This window comes from Arachis duranensis, chromosome 3 (assembly GCF_000817695.3).
Source record: "Arachis duranensis cultivar V14167 chromosome 3, aradu.V14167.gnm2.J7QH, whole genome shotgun sequence".
Classification (NCBI taxonomy): Eukaryota; Viridiplantae; Streptophyta; class Magnoliopsida; order Fabales; family Fabaceae; genus Arachis; species Arachis duranensis.
Window position 1 is genome coordinate 55,510,918 of NC_029774.3, and position 21,976 is coordinate 55,532,893.

At 40.8% G+C, this 21,976-nt stretch overlaps 1 non-coding gene across 1 annotated transcript; it reads right to left on the minus strand.

The window, feature by feature from the left end:
* Positions 1 to 438: 438 nt before the first annotated feature.
* LOC127746328 (small nucleolar RNA R71) lies at positions 439 to 542 on the minus strand. Its single transcript, XR_008007948.1, has one exon. It is a non-coding gene; the product is annotated as a small nucleolar RNA R71 (small nucleolar RNA).
* Between the last annotated feature and the right edge of the window lie 21,434 nt (positions 543 to 21,976).

Consider the following 21,976-nt stretch of genomic DNA (forward strand, 5'->3'; position numbering starts at 1 on the left):
CAGAGACAACCTTGCTGAAATTTTCGAACAAGAAAAGGAGATGGCAGCCGAACCCAACAACAATAATGCAAGAAGGATGCTTGGTGATTATACTGCACCTACTTCCATGTTTGATGGAAGAAGCATCTCAATTCCTGCCATCGGAGCAAACAATTTTGAGTTGAAACCTCAATTAGTTGCTCTAATGCAACAAAACTGCAAGTTTCATGGACTTTCATCAGAAGATCCCTACCAGTTTTTAACTGAGTTCTTGCAGATATGTGAGACTGTTAAGACTAATGGAGTAGATCCTGAAGTCTACAGGCTCATGTTTTTCCCTTTTGTTGTAAGAGACAGAGCTAGAGCATGGTTGGACTATCAACCTAAAGATAGCCTAGACTCCTGGATAAGCTGGTCACGACCTTCTTGGCTAAGTTCTTTCCTCCTCAAAAGCTGAGCAAGCTTAGAGTGGATGTTCAGACCTTCAAACAAAAAGATGGTGAATCCTTCTATGAAGCTTGGAAAAGATACAAGCAGATGACCAAAAGATGTCCTTCTGACATGTTTTTAGAATGGACCATGTTAGATATATTCTATTATGGTCTATCTGAGTTCTCTAAGATGTCACTGGACCATTCTGCAGGTGGATCCATTCACCTAAAGAAAACGCCTGCAAAGGCTCAAGAACTTATTGACATGGTTGCAAATAACCAGTTTATGTACACTTCTGAGAGGAATTCCGTGAATAATGGGATGCCTCAAAGAAAGGGAGTTCTTGAAATTGATGCTCTGAATGCTATATTGGCTCAGAGCAAAATGTTGACTCAGCAAGTCAACATGATTTCTCAAAGTCTGAATGAATGGCAAAATGCATCCAACAGTACTAAAGAGGCATCTTTTGAAGAAGAAGCTTATGATCTTGAGAACCTTGCAACAGCCGAGGTAAATTATATGGGTGAACCTTATGGAAACACCTATAATTCATCATGGAGAAATCATCCAAACTTCTCATGGAAGGATCAACAAAAGCCTCAACAAGGCTTTAATAATGGTGGAAGAAATAGGCTCAGCAATATCAAGCCTTATCCATCATCTTCTCAGCAACAGACAGAGAATTCTGAATAGAGCACCTCTAACTTAGCAAACTTGGTCTCTGATCTGTCTGAGGCTACTTTAAGTTTCATGAGTGAAACAAGGTCCTCTATTAGAAATCTGGAGGCACAAGTGGGCCAGCTGAGTAAGAAAATCACTGAAACTCCTCCTAGTACTCTCCCAAGCAATACTGAAGAGAATCCAAAGAGAGAGTGCAAGGCCATTGATATAGTCAATATGGCCGAATGCAAGGAGGAAGGGGAGAACGTGAATCCCAATGAGGAAGACCTCATGGGACGTCTCCCAACCAAGAAGGAGTTCCTTATTGAGGACCCAAAGGAATATGAGGCTCATATAGAGACCATAGAGATTCCATTAAACCTCCTTCTGCCATTCATGAGCTCTGAAAACTATTCTTCCTCTAAAGAGGATGAAGATGTAACTGGAGAGCAAGTTGCTCAATATCTAGGAGCTATCACGAAGCTGAATGACAAGTTATTTGGTAATGAGACTTGGGAAGATGAACCTCCTTTGCTCATTAGTGAACTAGATACATGGGTTCAGCAAACTTTACCTCAAAAGAAACAAGATCCTGGTAAATTCTTAATACCCTGTACCATAGGCACCATGACCTTTGAAAAGGCTCTGTGTGACCTAAGGTCAGGCATAAATCTTATGCCACACTCTGTAATGGAGAAGCGGGGATCATTGAGGTACAGCCTGCCATATTTTCACTACAAATGGCAGACAAGTCAGTAAGACAAGCTTATGGATTGGTAGAGGACATGTTGGTAAAGGTTGAAGGCCTTTACATCCCTGCTGATTTCATAATCTTAGACACTAGAAAAGAGGAGGATGAATGCATCATCCTTGGAAGACCTTTCCTAGCCACAGCAGGAGCTGTGATAAATGTTAACAGAGGAGAATTAGTCCTTCAATTGAATGGGGACTACCTTGTGTTTAAGACCCAAGGGTATTCTTCTGTATACATGGTGAGGAAGCATGAAGAGCTTCTCTCAGTACAGAGTCAAACAAAGCCCCCACAATCAAGCTCTAAGTTTGGTGTTGAGAGGCCACAGCCAAACTCTAAGTTTGGTGTTGAATCCCCACATCCAAACTCTAGGTTTGGTGTTGGGAGTCTACAACATTAACCTGATCACCTGTGTGGCTCCATGAGAGCCCACTGTCAAGCTATTGACATTAAAGAAGCGCTTATTGGGAGGCAACCCAATTTTTATTTATCTAATTTTATTTTATTTTCATTGTTCTTTTATGTTTTATTAGGTTCATGATCATGTGGAGTCACGAAAAAAAATACTAAAATTAAAAACAGAATCAAAAATAGCAGAAGAAAAATCACACCCTGGAGGAAGGACTTACTGGCATTCAAACGCCAGTAAAGAGCATCTGGTTGGCGTTCAACGCCAGAACAAAGCATGGATCTGGCGTTGAACGCCAGAAACAAGCAGCATCCTGGCATTTGAACGCCAGGAATATACCCTGAGGAGAGCTGGCGCTGAACGCCATAAACAAGCATGGAACTGGCGTTCAACGCCAGAAACATGCTGCAGTTGGGCGTTGAACGCCTAACATAAGCATCACTTCGGCGTTTAAACACCAGAATTGTATGCAAAGGCATTTTACATGCCTAATTGGTGCAGGGATGTAAATCCTTGATACCTCAGGATCTGTGTACCCCACAGGATCCCCACCTACCTCAACTTACCCTCTCTCCTCTTCTTTACATTCATCCTCTCTTCCCCAAACACTCCTCCCCAAAAACCCTTCACCAATCACCTCAATCTCTCTTTCGAATTACCCCCCTTCACCACTCACATCCTTCCACTCTTCCCCATAAACCCCACCTACCTTCAAAATTCAAAATCACTTTCCCACCCAACCCACCCAATATGGCCGAACCTTAACCCCTCTCCCTCCACTATAAATACCCCTCCATTCTTCTTCATTTTCACACAACATAACCCTCTCTTCTCCACCTTAGCCGAAATACAACCTTCTCTCCCTCTCCTCCATATCTTCTTCTTCATCATCTATTCTTTCTTCTCTTGCTCGAGAGCGAGCAATATTTTAAGTTTGGTGTGGTAAAAGCATAGCTTTTTGTTTTTTCATAACCATTAATGGCACCTAAGGCCAGAGAAACCTCTAGAAAAGGGAAAGGGAAGACAAAAGCTTCCACCTCCGAGTCATGGGAGATGGAGAGATTCATCTCCAAATCCCATCAAGACCACTTCTATGATGTTGTGGCTAAGAAGAAGGTGATCCCTGAGGTCCCTTTCAATCTCAAGAAAAATGAGTTTTTGGAGATCCGACATGAGATCCAAAGAAGAAGTTGGGAAGTTCTGACCAACCCCATTCAACAAGTCAGCATCTTGATGGTTCAAGAGTTCTATGCCAATGCATGGATCACTAGGAACCATGATCAACGTATGAACCCGAATCCAAAGAACTATCTTACAATAGTACGTGGAAAATACTTAGATTTTAGTCCAGAAAATGTGAGGTTGGCATTCAACTTGCCCATGATACAAGGAGATGCACACCACTACACAAGAAGGGTCAGCGTTGATCAAAGGTTGGACCAAGTCCTTATGGACATATGTGTTGAAGGAGCTAAATGGAAAAGAGACTCCAAAGGCAAGCCGGTTTAATTAAGAAGACTGGACCTCAAGCCTGTGGCTAGAGGATGGTTGGAGTTCATCCAACGCTCCATCATCCCCACTAGTAACCGATCTGAAGTTACTGTGGATCGGGCCATCATGATTCATAGCATCATGAATGGAGAGGAAGTAGAAGTTTATGAAGTCATCTCCCTTGAATTCTACAAAATAGCCGAAAAGCCCTCTACCTTGGCAAGGCTAGCTTTTCCTCATCTTATTTGCCATCTATGTTACTCAACTGGAGTCATCATAAAAGGAGACATCCCCATTGAGGAGGACAAGCCCATCACTAAGAAAAGGATGGAGCAAAAAAGAGAGCCCACTCATGGAACCCAAGAGACGTATGAGGAAGCTCATCACCAAGAAATCCCAAAGATGCCTCAAGGGATGCACTTTCCTCCCAACAACTATTGGGAACAACTCAACACTTCTCTAGAAGACTTGAGTTACAATATGGATCAATTAAGGGTGGAACATCAAGGGCACTCCATCATTCTCCATGAAATTAGAGAAGATCAAAGAGCAATGAGGGAGGAGCAACAAAGGCAAGGAAGAGACATAGAAGAACTCAAGGACATCATTGGTTCTTCAAGAAGAAAGCGCCACCATCACTAAGGTGGACTCATTCCTTGTTCTTATTTTTTCTGTTTTTCGTTTTCTATGCTATATGTGTGTATATGTTTTGTGTCTCTACTTCATGATCATTAGTATGTAGTAACTTTGTCTTAAGGCTATGAATAATTCCATAAATCCTTCACCTCTCTTAAATGAAAAATGTTTCTGATTCATAAGAACAAGAAGTACATAAATTTCGAAATTATCCTTGAATTTAGTTTAATTATATTGATGTGGTGACAATACTTTTGTTTTCTGAATGAATGCTTGAACAGTGCATAATTTTGATCTTGTTGTTTATGAATGTTAAAATTGTTGGCTCTTGAAAGAATGATGAATAAAGAGAATGTTATTGACAATCTGAAAAATCATGAAAATTGATTCTTGAAGCAAGAAAAAGCAGTGAAAAAGCAAAAGCTTGCAAAAAAAAGAAGAAAAAGAAAAAGCAAAGCAGAAAAAGCCAATAGCCTCTTAAAAACAAAAGGCAAGGGTAAAAAGGATCCAAGGCTTTCAGCATCAATGGATAGAAGGGCTTAAGGAAATAAAATCCAGGCCTAAGCGGCTAAATCAAGCTGTCCCTAACCATGTGCTTGTGGCATGCAAGTCCAAGTAAAAAAGCTTGAGACTGAGTGGTTGAAGTCGTGATCCAAAACAAAAAGAGTGTGCTTAAGAACTCTGGACACCTCTAATTGGGGACTTTAGCAAAGCTGAGTCACAATCTGAAAAGGTTCACCCAGCTATGTGTCTATGACATTTATGTATCCGGTGGTAATACTAGAAAACAAAGTGCTTAGGGCCACGGCCAAGACTCATAAAAGTAGCTATGTTCAAGAATCAACATACTTAACTAGGAGAATCAATAACACTATCTGAAATTCTAAGTTCCTATAGATACCAATCATTCTAAACTTCAAAGGAGAAAGTGAGATGCCAAAACTGTCAGAAGCAAAAAGCTACAAGTCCCACTCATCTAATTAGAATTAATATTCATTGATATTTTGGGATTTATAGTATATTCTCTTTTTTTATCCTAATTGATTTTTAGTTGCTTGGGGACAAGCAACAATTTAAGTTTGGTGTTGTGATGAGCGGATAATTTATACGCTTTTTGGCATTATCTTTAGATAGTTTTTAGTATAATCTAGCTATTTTTAGGGATATTTTCATTAGTTTTTATGCTAAATTCACATTTCTGGACTTTACTATGAGTTTGTGTGTTTTTCTGTGATTTCAGGTAAATTCTAACTGAAATTGAGGGACCTGAGCAAAACTCCGATAAAAGGCTGACAAAGGACTGCTGATGCTGTTGGATTCTGACCTCCCTGCACTCGAAATGAATTTTCTGGATCTGCAGAACTCCAAATGGCGCGCTCTCAACGGCGGTGGAAGGTAGACATCCAGAGCTTTCCAGCAATATATAATAGTCCATACTTTATTCGTGATTAGATGACGTAAATTGGCGCTCAACAACAGTTCCATGCTGCATTCTAGAGTCAAACGCTAGAAACACGTCACGAACCAGAGTTGAACGCCAAAAACACGTTACAACTTGGCGTTCAACTCCAAGAGAAGCCTCTGCACGTGTAAAGTTCAAGCTCAGCCCAAGCACACACCAAGTGGGCCCCGAAAGTGGATTTCTGCATCAATTACTTACTTCTGTAAACCCTAGTAGCTAGTCTAGTATAAATAGGACATTTTACTATTGTATTAGACGTCTTTTGACCGATCCTGGATCCTGGATTGTATTTTTGATCCTGTGATTATGTTTTGGGGGCCGGCCATTCGGCCATGCCTGAACCTTCATTACTTATGTATTTTCAACGGTGGAGTTTCTACACACCATAGATTAAGGGTGTGGAGCTCTGCTGTACCTCAAGTTTTAATGCAATTACTACTATTTTCTATTCAATTCAGCTTATTCCTATTCTAAGATATTTGTTGCACTTTAACATGATGAATGTGATGATCTGTGACACTCATCATCATTCTCACCTATGAACGCGTGACTGACAACCACTTCCGTTCTACTTTAGACCGGGCGTATATCTCTTGGATTCCTTAATCAGAATCTTTGTGGTATAAGCTAGATTGATGGCGGCATTCATGAGAATTCAGAAAGTCTAAACCTTGTCTGTGGTATTCCGAGTAGGATTCAGGGATTGAATGACTGTGACTAGCTTCAAACTCACGATTGTTAGGTGTCATGACAAACCCAAAAGAATCAAAGGATTCTATTCCAACATGATCGAGAACCGACAGATGATTAGCCGTGCCGTAATAGAGCATTTGGACCTTTTTCACTGAGAGGATGGGATGTAGCCATTGACAACGGTGATGCCCTACATACAGCTTGCCATGGAAAGGAGTAAGAAGGATTGGATGAAGGTAGTAGGAAAGCATAGATTCAGAAGGAGCACAACATCTTCATACGCCTATCTCAAATTCCCGTTGATGATCTACATAAATATTTCTATCTTTATTTTCTGTTTATTTATTATTATTATTCGAAAACTCTATAACCATTTATTATCCGCCTAACTGAGATTTACAAGATGACCATAGCTTGCTTCATACCAACAATTTCTGTGGGATCGACCCTTACTCACGTAAGGCATTACTTGGACGACCCAGTGCACTTGCTGGTTAGTTGTGCGGAGTTGTGACTAAGTGTGATTCACGTTTGAGAGCGCTACCAAGTTTTTGGCACAATTGTTGATGATCACAATTTCGTGCACCATGTAGCAAATTTGCCAGTATTCCGGTCTTCCACAGGAAGAACCAACTGAGTTTCTGGCACAGTTCTTACAAATTGCTGACACAGTACATGATAAAGAAGTAGATCAGGATGTCTACAGATTATTACTATTTCCATTTGCTGTAAAAGACCAAGCTAAGAGGTGGTTAAATAACCAACATAAAGCTAGCCTAAGAACATAGAAACAGTTGTCAGACAAATTCCTGAATCAATATTTCCCTCCCAAGAGGATGACACAGCTAAGGCTGGACATCCAAGGCTTTAAACAAGAGGATAATGAATCCCTTTACAACACGTGGGAGAGGTACAGAGAGATGCTAAGGAAATGCCCCCTCTGAAATGTTTTTAGAATGGGTGCAGTTAGACATCTTCTACTACGGACTTACAGCAAAAGCCCAGATATCTCAAGACCACTTAGTTGGTGGATCTATACACATGAAAAAAACAATTGAAAAGGCTCAAGAGCTCATTGATACAGTTGCTAGAAATCAGCATCTGTACTTGAGTAGTGAGTCCTCCATAAAAGAAGAGGCTAAGGCAGTATCCACTGAACTTAGTCCTCTGGAACAAGTTGCTGAAATCAATCAGCATTTATGTTATCTGACAGAATAGTTGGCAGAATATAAAGAGATGTTACAAGACACTAAGGATGCTAACAAGAACATGGAAGCACAACTTGACTAAACAAGATGGCAGTTATCAAAACAGATAATAGAAGAGTGCCAAGCAGTTCAATTAAGGAGTGGAAAAACATTGAATACCTCAGCTCAAAGCAGCAGAAAGCCAAGAAAAGAACAAATAATAGAGGATGAGAAGACTGCTACACAATATCCCTCTGAGGACAGTAAGATCCCAGAGAGGAATGATTATGGCGTTCAAACACCAGAAAAGGGTGAAAAACTGGAGTTAAACGCCCAGTGGACGCCCAGTGCTGGCGTTCAAACGCCAGAAAAGGGAGAAAAAGTGGCATTAAACACCCAAACCATGTTCAGTTCTGGTGTTCAAACACCAGAAAGGGGAGGGAATCTGGTGTTAAACGCCAATCCAGCCCCCAATCCTGGCGTTCAATCGCCTATGAGGAGTCAGACACTTGAAAGTGCTGATAATAACTCCCTCAAGAAGGCTTCTCAACCTACCTCTGTAGGAAATAAACATGCAGCAACCAAGGTTGAAGAATACAATTTGCCCGCTTTGCAGACTATCTCAGAACTCTTGAGCAAATACCCACTTATGCTAAGTTCATGAAAGAGATCTTAAGTCATAAGAAGGATTGGAGAGAAATTGAAAAAGTTTTTCTCACTTAAGAATGCAGTGCAATCATTTTAAAGAGCTCACCAGAGAAGCTTAAGGATCCTAGAAGCTTTATGATACCATGCACATTAGAGGGAACCTGTACTAAGACAGCTCTATGTGATCTTGGGGCAAGTATCAATCTAATCCCTGCATCCACTATCAGAAAGCTTGGCTTGACTGAAAAGGTCAAACCAACCAGGATATGTCTTCAACTTGCTGATGGCTCCATTAAATACCCATCAGGCGTGATTGAAGATATGATTGTCACAGTTGGGCCATTCGCTTTTCCCACTGATTTTGTAGTGCTGGAAACGGAAGAGCACAAGAGTGCAACTCTCATTCTAGGAAGACCTTTCCTAGCAACTAGACGAACCCTCATTGACATCCAAAAAGGGGAAGTAACCCTGAGTCAATGAGGATGAGTTTAGGCTGAATGCTATTGAAGCAATGAAACACCCAGACACATCAAAAGACTGCATGTGTATTGATATTATTGATTCCTTGGTATAGGAGATCAATATGGCTGAGAGTCTCGAATCAGAGCTAGAGGATATCTTTAAAGATGTTCAGCCAGATCTGGAGGAACCAGAGAAAATACAAGAATCTCTGAAAATTCCTCGGGAAGAGGAGAAACCTCCTAAACCCGAGCTCAAACCACTACCACCATCCCTAAAATATGCATTTTTGGGAGAAGGTGAAACTTTTCCTATAATCATAAGCTCTACCTTAGAGCCACAAGAAGAGAAAGCACTAATTCAAGTGCTCAGAACACACAAGACAGCTCTTGGGTGGCCCATTAGTGATCTCAAGGGCATTAGCCCAGCCAGATGCATGCACAAGATCCTACTGGAGGATAATGCCAAACCAGTGGTTCAACCACAAAGGCAGCTGAATCCAGCCATGAAGGAGGTGGTGCAGAAAGAGGTCACTAAATTACTAGAGGCTGGGATTATTTATCCCATTTCTGATAGCCCCTGGGTGGCGTATGTGTATTGACTACAGAAGACTCAATATAGCCACCAGAAAGGATCATTTTCCTTTACCCTTCATAGACCAAATGCTAGAAAGGCTAGCAAGTCATGACTATTATTACTTTCTGGATGGCTACTCAGGCTACAACCAGATTGCAATAGATCCCTAAGATCAAGAGAAAACAGCATTCACATGTCCATCTGGAGTATTTGCCCACAGAAGGATGCCATTTGGTCTGTGTAATGCACCAGCAATCTTTCAGAGATGCATGCTCTCTATTTTCTCTGATATGGTGGAAAAATTTCTGGAAGTCTTCATGGACGACTTCTCAGTATTTGGAGATTCATTCAGCTCCTGTCTTGACCATCTAGCACTTGGTCTGAAAAGGTGCCAAGAGACCAACCTGGTTTTAAACTGGGAGAAATGTCACTTTATGGTGACTGAAGGAATTGTCCTTGGGCACAAAATTTTGAACAAAGGCATAGAGGTGGATCAAGCTAAGGTGGAGGTAATCGAAAAATTACCACCCCCCACCAATGCTAAGGTAATTAGAAATTTTCTGGGACATGCAGGATTCTACAGGAGGTTTATAAAGGATTTTTCAAAAATCACAAAACCTCTGAGTAACCTGCTAGCTACTGATACACCATTTGTCTTTGACACAGAGTTTTTGCAAGCCTTTGAGACTCTGAAGGCTAAGCTGGTCACAGCGCCTGTCATTTCTGCACCGAACTAGATATTACCATTTGAACTAATGTGTGATGCCAGTGACCATACCATTGGTGCAATATTAGGACAGAGGCATGACAAGCTTCTGCACGTCATTTACTACGCTAGCCGTGTTCTAAATAACGTGCAGAAAAATTACACAACCACAGAAAAGGAATTGCTTGCAGTGGTTTATGCCATTGACAATTTCAGATCCTATTTGGTAGGATCAAAAGTGATTGTGTACACTGACCATGCTGCTCTTAAATATATACTTACAAAGTAGGATTCAAAACCCAGGCTCATAAGATGGGTGTTGCTTCTGCAAGAGTTTGATATAGAAATAAGAGAGAGAAAAGGGACAGAGAATCAAGTAGCAGATCACCTGTCCCGGATAGAACCAGTAGAAAGGATGTCTCTACCCCTCACTGAGATCTCTGAAACCTTTTCGAATGAGCAACTCTTTACCATTCAGGAGGTGCCATGGTTTGCAGACATCGCAAACTATAAAGCTGCAAGGTTCATTCCCAAGGAGTTCAGCAAACAACAAAAGAAAAAACTGCTTTCTGATGTGAAGTACTACTTGTGGGATAAACCATATCTCTTCAAGAGATGCACAAACGGACTAATCCGTAGGTGCGTGCCTAGAGAAGAGGCGCAGAAGATCCTATGGCATTGCCATGGTTCACAATATGGAGGACATTTTGGAGGTGAGCGAACAGCCACCAAAGTTCTCCAATGTGGCTTCTACTGGCCTACAATCTATAGAGACTCCCGAGAGTTTGTACATAACTATGACAGTTCCCAACGAGCTGGTAATCTGCCTCATGGTTATGCCATGCCTCAATAGGGAATCTTAGAGATTGAGTTGTTTGATGTATGGGGTATTGACTTCATGGGTCCTTTCCCACCATCATACTCAAACACTTACATTCTCGTGGCAGTAGACTATGTATCTAAATGGGTGGAGGCAATTGCAACACCCACTAACGAAAATAAGACAGTACTAAAGTTTCTCTAGAAACATATCTTTAGCAGATTTGGTGTCCATAGAGCACTGATCAGTGATGGAGGCACTCATTTCTGCAATAAATAGCTTTATACTGCCATGGTCTGATATGAAATTAGCCACAAGGTGGCAACTCCATATCATCCACAGACCAATGGGCAAGCTGAAGTCTCTAATAGAGAACTAAAAAGAATCCTGGAACGGACTGTAATTGCCCGTAGAAAGGATTACGCAAAGAGCTTGGATGATGCTCTATGGACATACAGAACAGCATTCAAGACTCCTATAGGAACCTCTCCATACCAGCTTGTGTATGGGAAGGCCTGTCACTTGCCTGTGGAACTGGAGCATAAAGCCTACTGGGCAACCAGATTCCTAAACCTTGATGCCAAATTAGCTAGAGAGAAAAGATTGCTCCAACTGAATGAGCTAGAGGAATTCAGACTTAATGCTTTTGAAAATGCCAAAATTTATAAGGAAAAAGCAAAGAGATGTCATGATAAGAACCTGTCATCCAAAATCTTTGAGCTAGGACAAAAGGTTCTGCTGTTTAACTCTAGGCTCAGGCTATTCCCTGGGAAACTAAAATCTCGGTGGAGAGGACCATATGTGATTACAAGCGTGTCACCATATGGATATGTAGAGCTTCAGGATATTGATTCTGACAAAAAGTTCATTGTTAATGGACAAAGAGTCAAACATTATCTTGAAAGCAATTTTGAGCAAGAATGCTCAAAACTGATACTAGATTAAAGCTTAGTAAGGTCCAGCTAAAGATAATAAAGAAGCGCTTGTTGGGAGGCAACCCAGCCATTACTGTAGTTTATTTGTTATTTCAATAATAATTATAGGAGTTTAATAAGTTATCATCAGAACTAATTCTCATTTACAGGAGTTCACATAGTTACAGAAGGATTCAGAGCAGAGAAAAGAAGCTCACTGGCATGAAAATGCCAGTAAGAGGCACTTTCTGGCGTTTAACCCTGGTTGTGCGTTAAACGCCCAAAACAAGCAACTTCTGGGCGTTAAACGCCAGAATGGGTGCCATTCTGGGCGTTTAACGCCAGAACTACAGCATCCTGGGCGTTTAGAAAAACGCCTAGTGATAAAGACTTTCTGGCGTTTAACGCTAGCCTGGGCACCTAGCTGGGCGTTAAACGCCCAAAACAAGACTTATTTTAAAAATTCATATATCTTTTTAATATATTTTCAAATTTAGATTTATCTTTTTCAAAACACTCTCTTATCTTATTTTAAAAATTACATCTTTTGCATATCATAATTATCTTTTTACAAATCATATCTTCTATCATATCTTTTTCAAAAAATTTTTGAACCCACCCCTCCCTTTTAAATTCACATTAGCCCACCCACTCTCCTCCATAATTCGAATTTGGCTCTCCTCCTTTTCCTCTCCTTTCCTTTCTTTTGCTTGAGGACAAGAAAACCTCTAAGTTTGGTGTGTTTTGCGTGATCACTGAGCTAAAACTCACTAAGATCATGGCTCCTAAGGGAAAACAAACCACTTCAAGAGGCAAGAAAGAGAATAATCCAAGACCACTTTGGAATCAAGAGAGGTTCTTAACCAAGGAACATTCGGACCCTTACTACAAAATAATGGGTCTAAGGTCAGTGATCTCGGAAGTAAAATTTGATCTGAAAAAAGACGAACATCCGGAGATCCAAGAGCAAATTCAAAACAGAGGCTGGGAAATTCTAGCTAATCCTGCGACAAAAGTGGGTAGAAACATGGTTCAGTAATTCTACTCAAATCTGTGGCAAACAGAGAGGCAGAGAATGATTGGAACCGCTTTCTATACCTTTCGAACCATGGTCAGAGGGAAGATGATTCACTTCCACCTTGACAAAATAAGAGAGGTCTTCAAGCTACCTCAACTACAAGATGATCCAGAATCTTTTAATAGGAGAATGGTATGTGATGATAAGTGTGTGGACCAAATTCTAGAGGACATATGCATCCCTGGAACCAAGTGGACAACCAGCACAAAAGATGTTCCAAATCAACTCAAGAGAGGGGATCTCAAACCAATTGCTAGAGGCTGGCTGGATTTTATTAGGCATTCCATACTGCCTACCAACAACCGCTCCAAAGTCACTGATGCCAGGGCATCTAGATCAGTTTCACTGACCTTTTCTTTACTGTTCTAGGGTAGTTTCATGCATTTTCTTAGTAAATAAGGCAAGTTTTGGATGAAAATACACTTACACCTTGATTCAAGCAACTATTCTGAATTTTACATGAATTCATGAGGATTTTGCAAGGATTGAATGACAATTTGATGATGCATAATCTCATGACCTGGGCTAGAGCTTTGATGCACTTTATTTGCTTGATTTCAGGACAAAGGAAGCAAGGAAGAACCACGTTAGTAACCACGTTAATCTAATTAACGTGACCACTAACGTGGAATGGGAATGAGCTTACAACGTTAATGAGAAAGGTGGTCGACAATAATGCCTGCGAAGCCATCATAAGCCCACGTTAATTGCCACGTTAACTACATTAACGTGGTAGTTAATGTAGGGATAGAGGGAGCTCCAGTGTTAGTGGTAAACGTGAACACCACTAACGCTCCAAAAGTTGGCAATTGGCCACGTTAAGAGTCACGTTAACTTAGTTAACGTGAACTCTAACGTGGAATGGAAGACAATGCCAACGTTAGTGACACTCACCTTTGTCACTAACGTTGGATCAAGCCACATTGCCCACGTTAGTGGTCATGTTAAAACCACTAAACGTGAAAGTTAACGCGGAGCTAAGATTGATGAGCCAACGTTAGTGACACTCACCTTTGTCATTAATGTTGGAGATGGCATTCACTACCACGTTAGAGGCCACGTTAACCTAGTTAACGTGAACTCTAACGTGGGGAGGAGGGACGTTTGGAGCGTTAGTGATAAAGGTAAGTGTCACTAACGCTCTCAAAGCTAGGCATGCCCACGTTAAGAGTCGCGTTAGTTATACTAACATGAACTCTAACATAGGGAAAAGTTAACGTGGACTATTTTGGGGTTGGAACGTTAGTGAAAAAGGTGATTGCCACTAACGTTCTCGAACCCACATTTTTACTTAACGTTAACATCACTAATGCCCATGCCTAACTCACACTTTTCTGCAAGCTGAGCCCACTAAAGAGTGTAACTGCTTCAACTCAAGATCTAAGGCCCACATCCAAGACTTGAAGAACTCACTGGAAGATCAAGAAGAGTAATATATATAGGAGTAGTTTTGAACTATAAAGAAGCTTGGCACTTTGGAGAACTACCCTCTGTATATTTACTTTTCTGCATTTTCTAGCTAAGCATGTATTTTTTTCTGCCATTTTCCATTTCCAGAGATATGAACAACTAAACCCCTTTCATTGGGTTAATGAGCTCTGTTGTAATTTGATGGATCAATTATAGTTTTCATTCTTCTTCTTCCTTCTCTTCTCTTGATTTACTAGAAAGCTTTCGATCTTAATTCAATTGGTTAGTTGTCTTGGAAAAGACACTTTCCGTAATTGGATCTCCTCTGAGCATTGGAAAAGGGATGAGGAGATCATGCTAGAAATGCTTTCTCATGTTGGACCAAATTGAGGTCTGGGCATATATAGTGACATGTAATCCTCCCAACACTTTGATTTGGAAATACATGTGGTATAATCCGTGACAATACTTCATCTCTTCCCATGAGCAATTAAATCAAGAAATTGGGCAATTGTTCAAGTTTAGAGAGATTGGGTTGCCAAGGAATTGGAATCTAATCACTTAAGATTGCCAAGGAGATCAATAGATACTTTTTTTGAGGAAGAGATGAAAATGAATTTGATCCGGAGAATACAACATCTCCTAAGCCCAATGAATTCCCCATCTCTGATCTTACCCATTCTCTTTACTTTCTGCCATTTATTTCCATGTTCATCTCCCCGATTCCCCATTTAAGATTCTGCACTTTATTTTCTGCAATTTACTTTCCCGCCATTTAATTTGCTGCAACATCAACTACACTCTGTTTAGCTCAGCTAGCATATTCTTCCAACTAAAGTTGCTTGACCAATCAATCTCTGTGGGATTCGACCTCACTCTATTGTGAGTTTTTACTTGACGACAATTCGGTATACTTGCTGAAGGGAAATTTGTTGAGAGACAAGTTTTCGTGCATCAAGTTTATGGCGCCATTGCCGGGGATTGATTTTGTATCAACAATGATTATGTTGGAAGTTCACTAGATTGAACATTTTTTCTTTTGTTGTTTATTTTATCTAGTCATTTACCTTCAGTTTATTTAGTTTCTTCCTCACCCCCTATCCCCTCGTTATTTTCTTTTTCTTTGAATTTACTTACAATTCTGCTCACTAACCCACTAACTGTTTGATAAATTACACCACTCATACTAACAATCACTCTAACAAGAATAATTACTTCATTTATCTCTTACTGTGTGCTCTATTAGTTGTATGACAGGGAGAAGAAGTGGAGCTTCAACTTCCTTCAATTCAGAACCTATGAGGACCCTCTGGAGATTAAGGAGGGAAGCAAAAGAGAAAGGAGTTGTTGGTGCTGAGGAAGAGGAAGAATATTTTGAAACAAACATGGAGAAGAACTTGGAAAACAACCATGAAGGAAAAGCTCACAACGATGCCAGAGAAGGCCCTGCAAATCATGTCAGGGAAGAGAGGAGAGTTCTAGTCTCTTACATCAATCCAAATCCAGGAAACTGTGGAAGTAGCATCCAAAAGCCCACCATACATGCCAACAACTTTGAATTAAAACCCCAGCTCATCACTCTTGTTCAGAACAACTGCCCATTTGGAGGAAGTGCCCAGGAAGACCTCAATCAACATCTAACCACCTTCCTAAGAATATGTGACACTATGAAGTCTAATGGAGTCCATCTAGATGTCTATAGGCCAATTTTGTTCCATTTTTCACTCAGGGACAAAGCATCCAAGTGGCTGGAGTCCTTTCTGAAGGAGAGCTTAACAAATTGGGAAGATATGGTGAACAAATTTTTGGCAAGATTCTACCCTCCTCAAAGAATTAATAGGCTGAGAGCTGAGGTGCAAACTTTCAAGCAACAAGATGGTAAGACTCTCTATGAGGCATGGGAGAGGTTCAAGGACTTAACAAGAAGATACCCACCAGACATGTTCAATGAATGGGTTCAACTTCACATTTTCTATGAAGGCCTTTCTTATGAGTCAAAGAAGGATGTAGACCATTCATCAGGAGGATCTCTAAACAAGAAGAAAACCATTGAAGAAGCCATAGATGTCATTGAAATGGTAGCTGAGAATGACTACTTCTATGCTTCTGAAAGAAGCAACACTCGAGGAGTAATGGAGCTGAACCAAATGGATTCATTGCTGGCTCAAAATAAGATGATCACCAAACAGTTAGCAGATCTCACCAAGAAGGTAGAAGAAAACCAAGTTGCAGCAGTCATCACTTCATCACCAACTCAAGAAGGAGTGAATATAGGAGAAGAAGGTGACTGAGAACAAGCCGATTATGTTGGGAACTCACCCAGACAAATCGATGATCCATACTCCAAAACATACAATTCTGGATGGAGAAATCACCCTAACTTTGGGTGGGGAAATCAGCAAGACCAAGGCCAAGACCAGAGATGCCACAACCACAATCCCAATAATAATGCAACTCACCAACATACCTCACAGAGATCCTATCAACACCCACCTAACCACCCTTCTCAACCACCTAACCTCAACCCACCATCACTAACCGAGGATAGACTTTCCAAAATTAAGACTCTACTTGAAGACATATGTAGAGAAGTCCAAGACAACAAGGTGTTTAAGGATGAAGTGCGAGCCAATATCAAAAACAAAGGAGAAACCATCAAGAGGCTGGAGTCCCAAGTAGGGTATCTATCTCAACAATTTTCCAAACCTACTGATGGTTTTCCAAGTGACATAGAGAAGAACCCAAGAGGAGAAACAAAGAAAGTAAGGTGGGAAGAATGCAAGATGATTACCACAAGTGATGAGATGAGTGTGGAGGAAGTGGACACACAAACAGAACACCTCCAAGACAGTCCAAAGGAAAATCATGAAGGCAGAAACCATGCACCCCAACCCACACATAGGGCGGAGCTAAAAAAAGAGGAGATCCTGAACCCATATGCACCCTTTCCCCAAAGGCTCAAAGGTGGTGTAGCAAGGAGAATGTATTCAAGATTCCTCGATATGTTTGCATCTCTTGAGGTAAATATACCATTCATTAAGGCCCTCCAGCAAATGCCCTCTTACATCAAATATATAAAGGAGCTGCTGGCCAAAAAAAGTTCATTAAAGGATGGACAAATAATAAAAATGAATAGGGAGTGCAGTGCTATCATTCAAACAGAGCCACCTACAAAGAAGAAGGATCCAGGGAGTTTCCACATTCCTTGTGCTATAGGAGAGACAATGATTGAGAAGGGGCTCTGTGACCTGGGAGCAAGTATCAACCTAATGCCTCTATCCCTCGTGAAAAAGCTTCAAATCAATGAGCTAACATCCACAGATGTAATCATCAAATTGGCTGACAAAACTCAAAAGCAGGCAATAGGAGTGGTTGAAAATGTGTTAGTGAAGGTTGGGAACTACTTCCTGCCCACAGACTTTGTTATCCTGGAAATGGAAGAGAATCCCATCCATCCAATCATCCTGGGAAGGCCATTCTTAGCCACAGCCAGGGCACTTATAGATGTGGAGCGAGGAGAGCTAGTATTGAGGATACACGATGAACAGCTCACCTTCAGTATTTTCAAACCCTCACAAGAAGCAGATCATGATAACAAAAAGTCAGAGGAAGAGCACAATAAAGGGTTGATAGAATAGGCAAGCATGGGAGCACAAATACCACACCTGAAAATTCCCATTGGTGACAACCAATGTGATAAGAAGGACCAACACCCAAGTGTAATTCAAAAGGAACCAGACCCACCAGAGTCATATGAGACAAGCAACAAAACTTTCCTCAAAGAGAAAACCACAAGTAGCAAAGTGACATCAAGGGACACAAAAAAAAGTCCCAATGGGATGGAAAAAAAGAAAATCCCTACAGAAAATTTCTCTCCAGGAGATGAAGTGGTCTCTGCCTACTTTCTATCTATACCGCCTCATCTCCCCACTATTCCATCTCAACTGCCTCCAGTATACACCATCAACAAAATCTTGTCCTTAGAACATGTGGAACTTCTTAACAAAGTCAATGGAAACAGGTTCACTGCAAGAGGGGAAGATTTGAAGCACTACCAACCACCCTGACAAAGGCCAAACATCAAGCTAATGACGCTAAAGAAGCGCTTCATAGGAGGCAACCCATGTTCTATACCCTCTCTCTTTAATCTCTAATAGTAGTAATAAAGCAAAGTTCATGGATTCTAAATCAACTTTGACAAACAATATAAGAATCCCTACATGCAACATATAGTACATGATAAGTTTGGTATTCAAGGCACACCAAGAGGGCTTGAACACACTTCATGATATGAGATTCTTTTCAAATCTTGTTGCACCATATGATCACAAACAAGTTTGGTGTTAGCAACATTGCATGGAAAATTGATTGGTTGGTTGATTTGCATCCATGAAAAGCATTTAGTAATTTTTTAAAAAAAAAAGAAAAGGATTTAACAGTAGCTATTTCATACTTTAATTTTTCCCACCAAATATTCAATTGACTTTTTGCATTCCCTTTTGTCTTGTATAGGAAATCAAAAAGGGTATTGGTGGTACTTGATAAGACAATCAAAGAAGGGAGATTCGACCACTAGACCAAGAGAACTACACACTTGTCTTCAAGGGGAGTATCTTAGGAAGTGTTGCCATGCAACATTGGGAGTTGGATAGCCTTGGAGACCGAATCAGGACCCTCATAAAAGAGGTGATCCTTGTTCTCATCCAATGCCAAGCCCCAACCGTCCATCATTTAGCAACACCATCAATCCACACCCTTCAATCATTTACCGTTCTCCTATATAAACCCTTTCACACAATAGCCTTCTATTTCAATTCTGCACCTTCGAAACATACACCATACACTTCATTCCCCACCAAAGGTTTTCATACACACTTTTATAGCCACATCTTGTGAGCCACAAACATACCAACCATCACTCATGGCTTCATCTAGCTCTAAAAGGAGAAGAGGGAAGGAGCCCATGGAGCAGCCTCCTTCCGATCCCGGGAAATTCAAGACCGCCTTCCATGAGCTCCAATATGAACGGATCAAACACAAGAAAATCTTGCCAGAATTGACATTCCAGTTCAACGAGGATGAGTGCCCAAAGATCAGAGAGAAGATTGCACAGAGGGGTTAGCAAAAGCTCACCAACCTAGAGACAAAGATAAATACAAACCTCATCAAGGAGTTCTATGAAAATGTGGCCAGAGAAGACAGTACTAGGGCCCGTACCTTCAAAAGTTACATAAGAGGAACATAGGTAGACTTCAGCCCCAATGCTATAAGAAGAACTCTTCAGCTGAAATCGTCACATTTCAATGAACTCAGTTATCAAGTAAGAATAAGCAATGCCCCCGACGAAGATGAACTTGATGAAATCGTGAATGATATGTGTGTTATAGGGTCTGACTGGGAAAGATACTCAGACAAGAGGCCGCAGTTCATTAGGAGATGAGACCTTATCCCGGAAGCCAAGGGATGGTTTGAGCTCGTAAGGAGGTCTATCCTTCCAGCCGCAAACAATTCTGAGGTCAATATTGCTCGAGCTACCATGGTACATTGCTTAGTAAAGGGTGGGAGTATCAATGTACACGAAATTATAGCTGAAGGGATCCAGGACTCATCCGAGAAGAATGATCCAGGTGCTAGACTTTGGTACCCCAGCACCATCCTTAGACTATGCATGAAAGCCAAGGTGGTATTCAAAGATAACAATCCACAGTGGGTAAATCCTGGGAGATTAGTTACCCTCCAGCGTATAAACTATGTGACACCCGCTCAACAACAAAGAAGACCTCGGATAGGGAAAAGAACTGCACAAGAAGAGCCTCACCAAGAAGAACCTCACCAAGAAGAACCCCAACAAACAGGGTACCAGCAAGAAGAGCAATATGACCCAACCAATATAAATTTGTTTCACATTAAAGAAGCCATTGAGGATATGGCAAGGAGCTATATGGAGGGACAAGAACAACAACTACATGTTCAATCTCAAAGGATGGATCGTCAAGAAGAACTGCTCTCTAGTTGGATGGATCAACAAAGAGAGTGGTAGAAACAGCAAATGGAGTTGCAACAGGAGCATTACTCCCAGCTCACCCAAGCCATCAATCAAGTGACCAAAAGGCAGGAGAGCCAAGACAAACACCCTCAAGAACTCAACCAATGCCAGATAGCTTAGATGAAAGCATTCAACGAATTCAGCGTGCTCAATAAAGGAAGGCAACTGCATCGGGAAGAGTTTAGCATAAATACTCAGGCCAAGTTGACTTATATGACTGGGCATATGCATAACTTACACCCTGCCATTCCAAGCTATGAGGCAGTCCGCAAAGACTTAATAGAACAAGAAGAGGGAAGGGTGAAACAACAAAAGGAAGCATTAATGAAGAAGATGTAGGATGCTGGGTTCTGGAAAAAGCTGATAGGGAAGCGCAAAGAAAATGGGGACTCAAGCAATCAAGGAGGATCCCAAGACAAAGGGACATGAGCATTCCAATAAGTAAAAGGTGGTGGAGTCCCTTCTTAGTCTATCTTTCAAGCTTTAAATAAGGAAAATCATGTATGAAATAGAACCTGCCTCCATGAGTAGTTTAGGATTTTCAATTCTGCATTTAAGGTTTTCATTGCTTAGGTCTATGCTTACTAAGCTTAATGTCCCTAGTTTTCACCTTCATCTTGCTTATATGTATGCTTGTCCTTTAAGCTAATCAAAAAGAAAATGTTATGAAAAGAACAAGAGTGGAGTTATCTTGTGAAGTAAATTTTGAATGTTTGTGGTAGGGTGATTAATTAGCTAAGTTGGTTCACCAACAAGGTAGGAAGGTAACTATCTATCCTGAATCCTATGCTTGAAACACATCCTATAAGACTGACCAAATAATGAAATCCCAATAAGAAAAGAGAAAGAGCAATAAAAGTGAAAAGGAAAGAAAAATAATAAGAAATAATGCTAGGCACCAAGGGTTTGAATATTGAGGCATGTGTCTGTGGTGTTCATGTGCAAAGGATATGCTTGGATGAATAAGCTCTTAGGGGTGCCTTATCACTTAGTAACTTGGGTTAACTAATCCGGAATTATCAGTTGAAAGTCCATTATCAAGAGTAACCTTTGCTACAGAACACTTAGCAACCCAAAGAGGTGCTGGACACCAAGGTCTCAAGAAAGAAAAATAACAAACCATGTGTCTGTGGTGTGTATGTATGGGAGAAAGAGACGTGAGGGAGTAAGTCCTTAAGGGTGCCTTAACACCTAGCACCTTAAACCAACTGGTTCAGGAGTGTTGGCTGAAAGCTTATCTTAAAGAGTCACCCTCTTACAGAGCACTTAGCCAAAAAAAAAAAGGAATGCAATAAATCCTGAAAGGGAAAAAAGGATCAATAATTAGGAAGTCTCAAAGGATGCAATCAAACAAGTGTTCAAGGGCATGATAAAGGCTTGAAACCCAGTAAAGGAATGAACCTAAGTTGCTATGCATGAAACCCCATGAACCAGGAATTTGACTTCTATTATAATTGTTTGTTCATCTTGTTCTTTCATTCATTCTTCCTATATTTCAACACTTGCTTAGGGACAAGCAAGCTTTAAGTTTGGTGTTGTGATGCCAGGGCATCTAGGCCAGTTTCACTGACCTTTTCTTTACTGTTCTAGGGTAGTTTCATGTATTTTCATAGTAAATA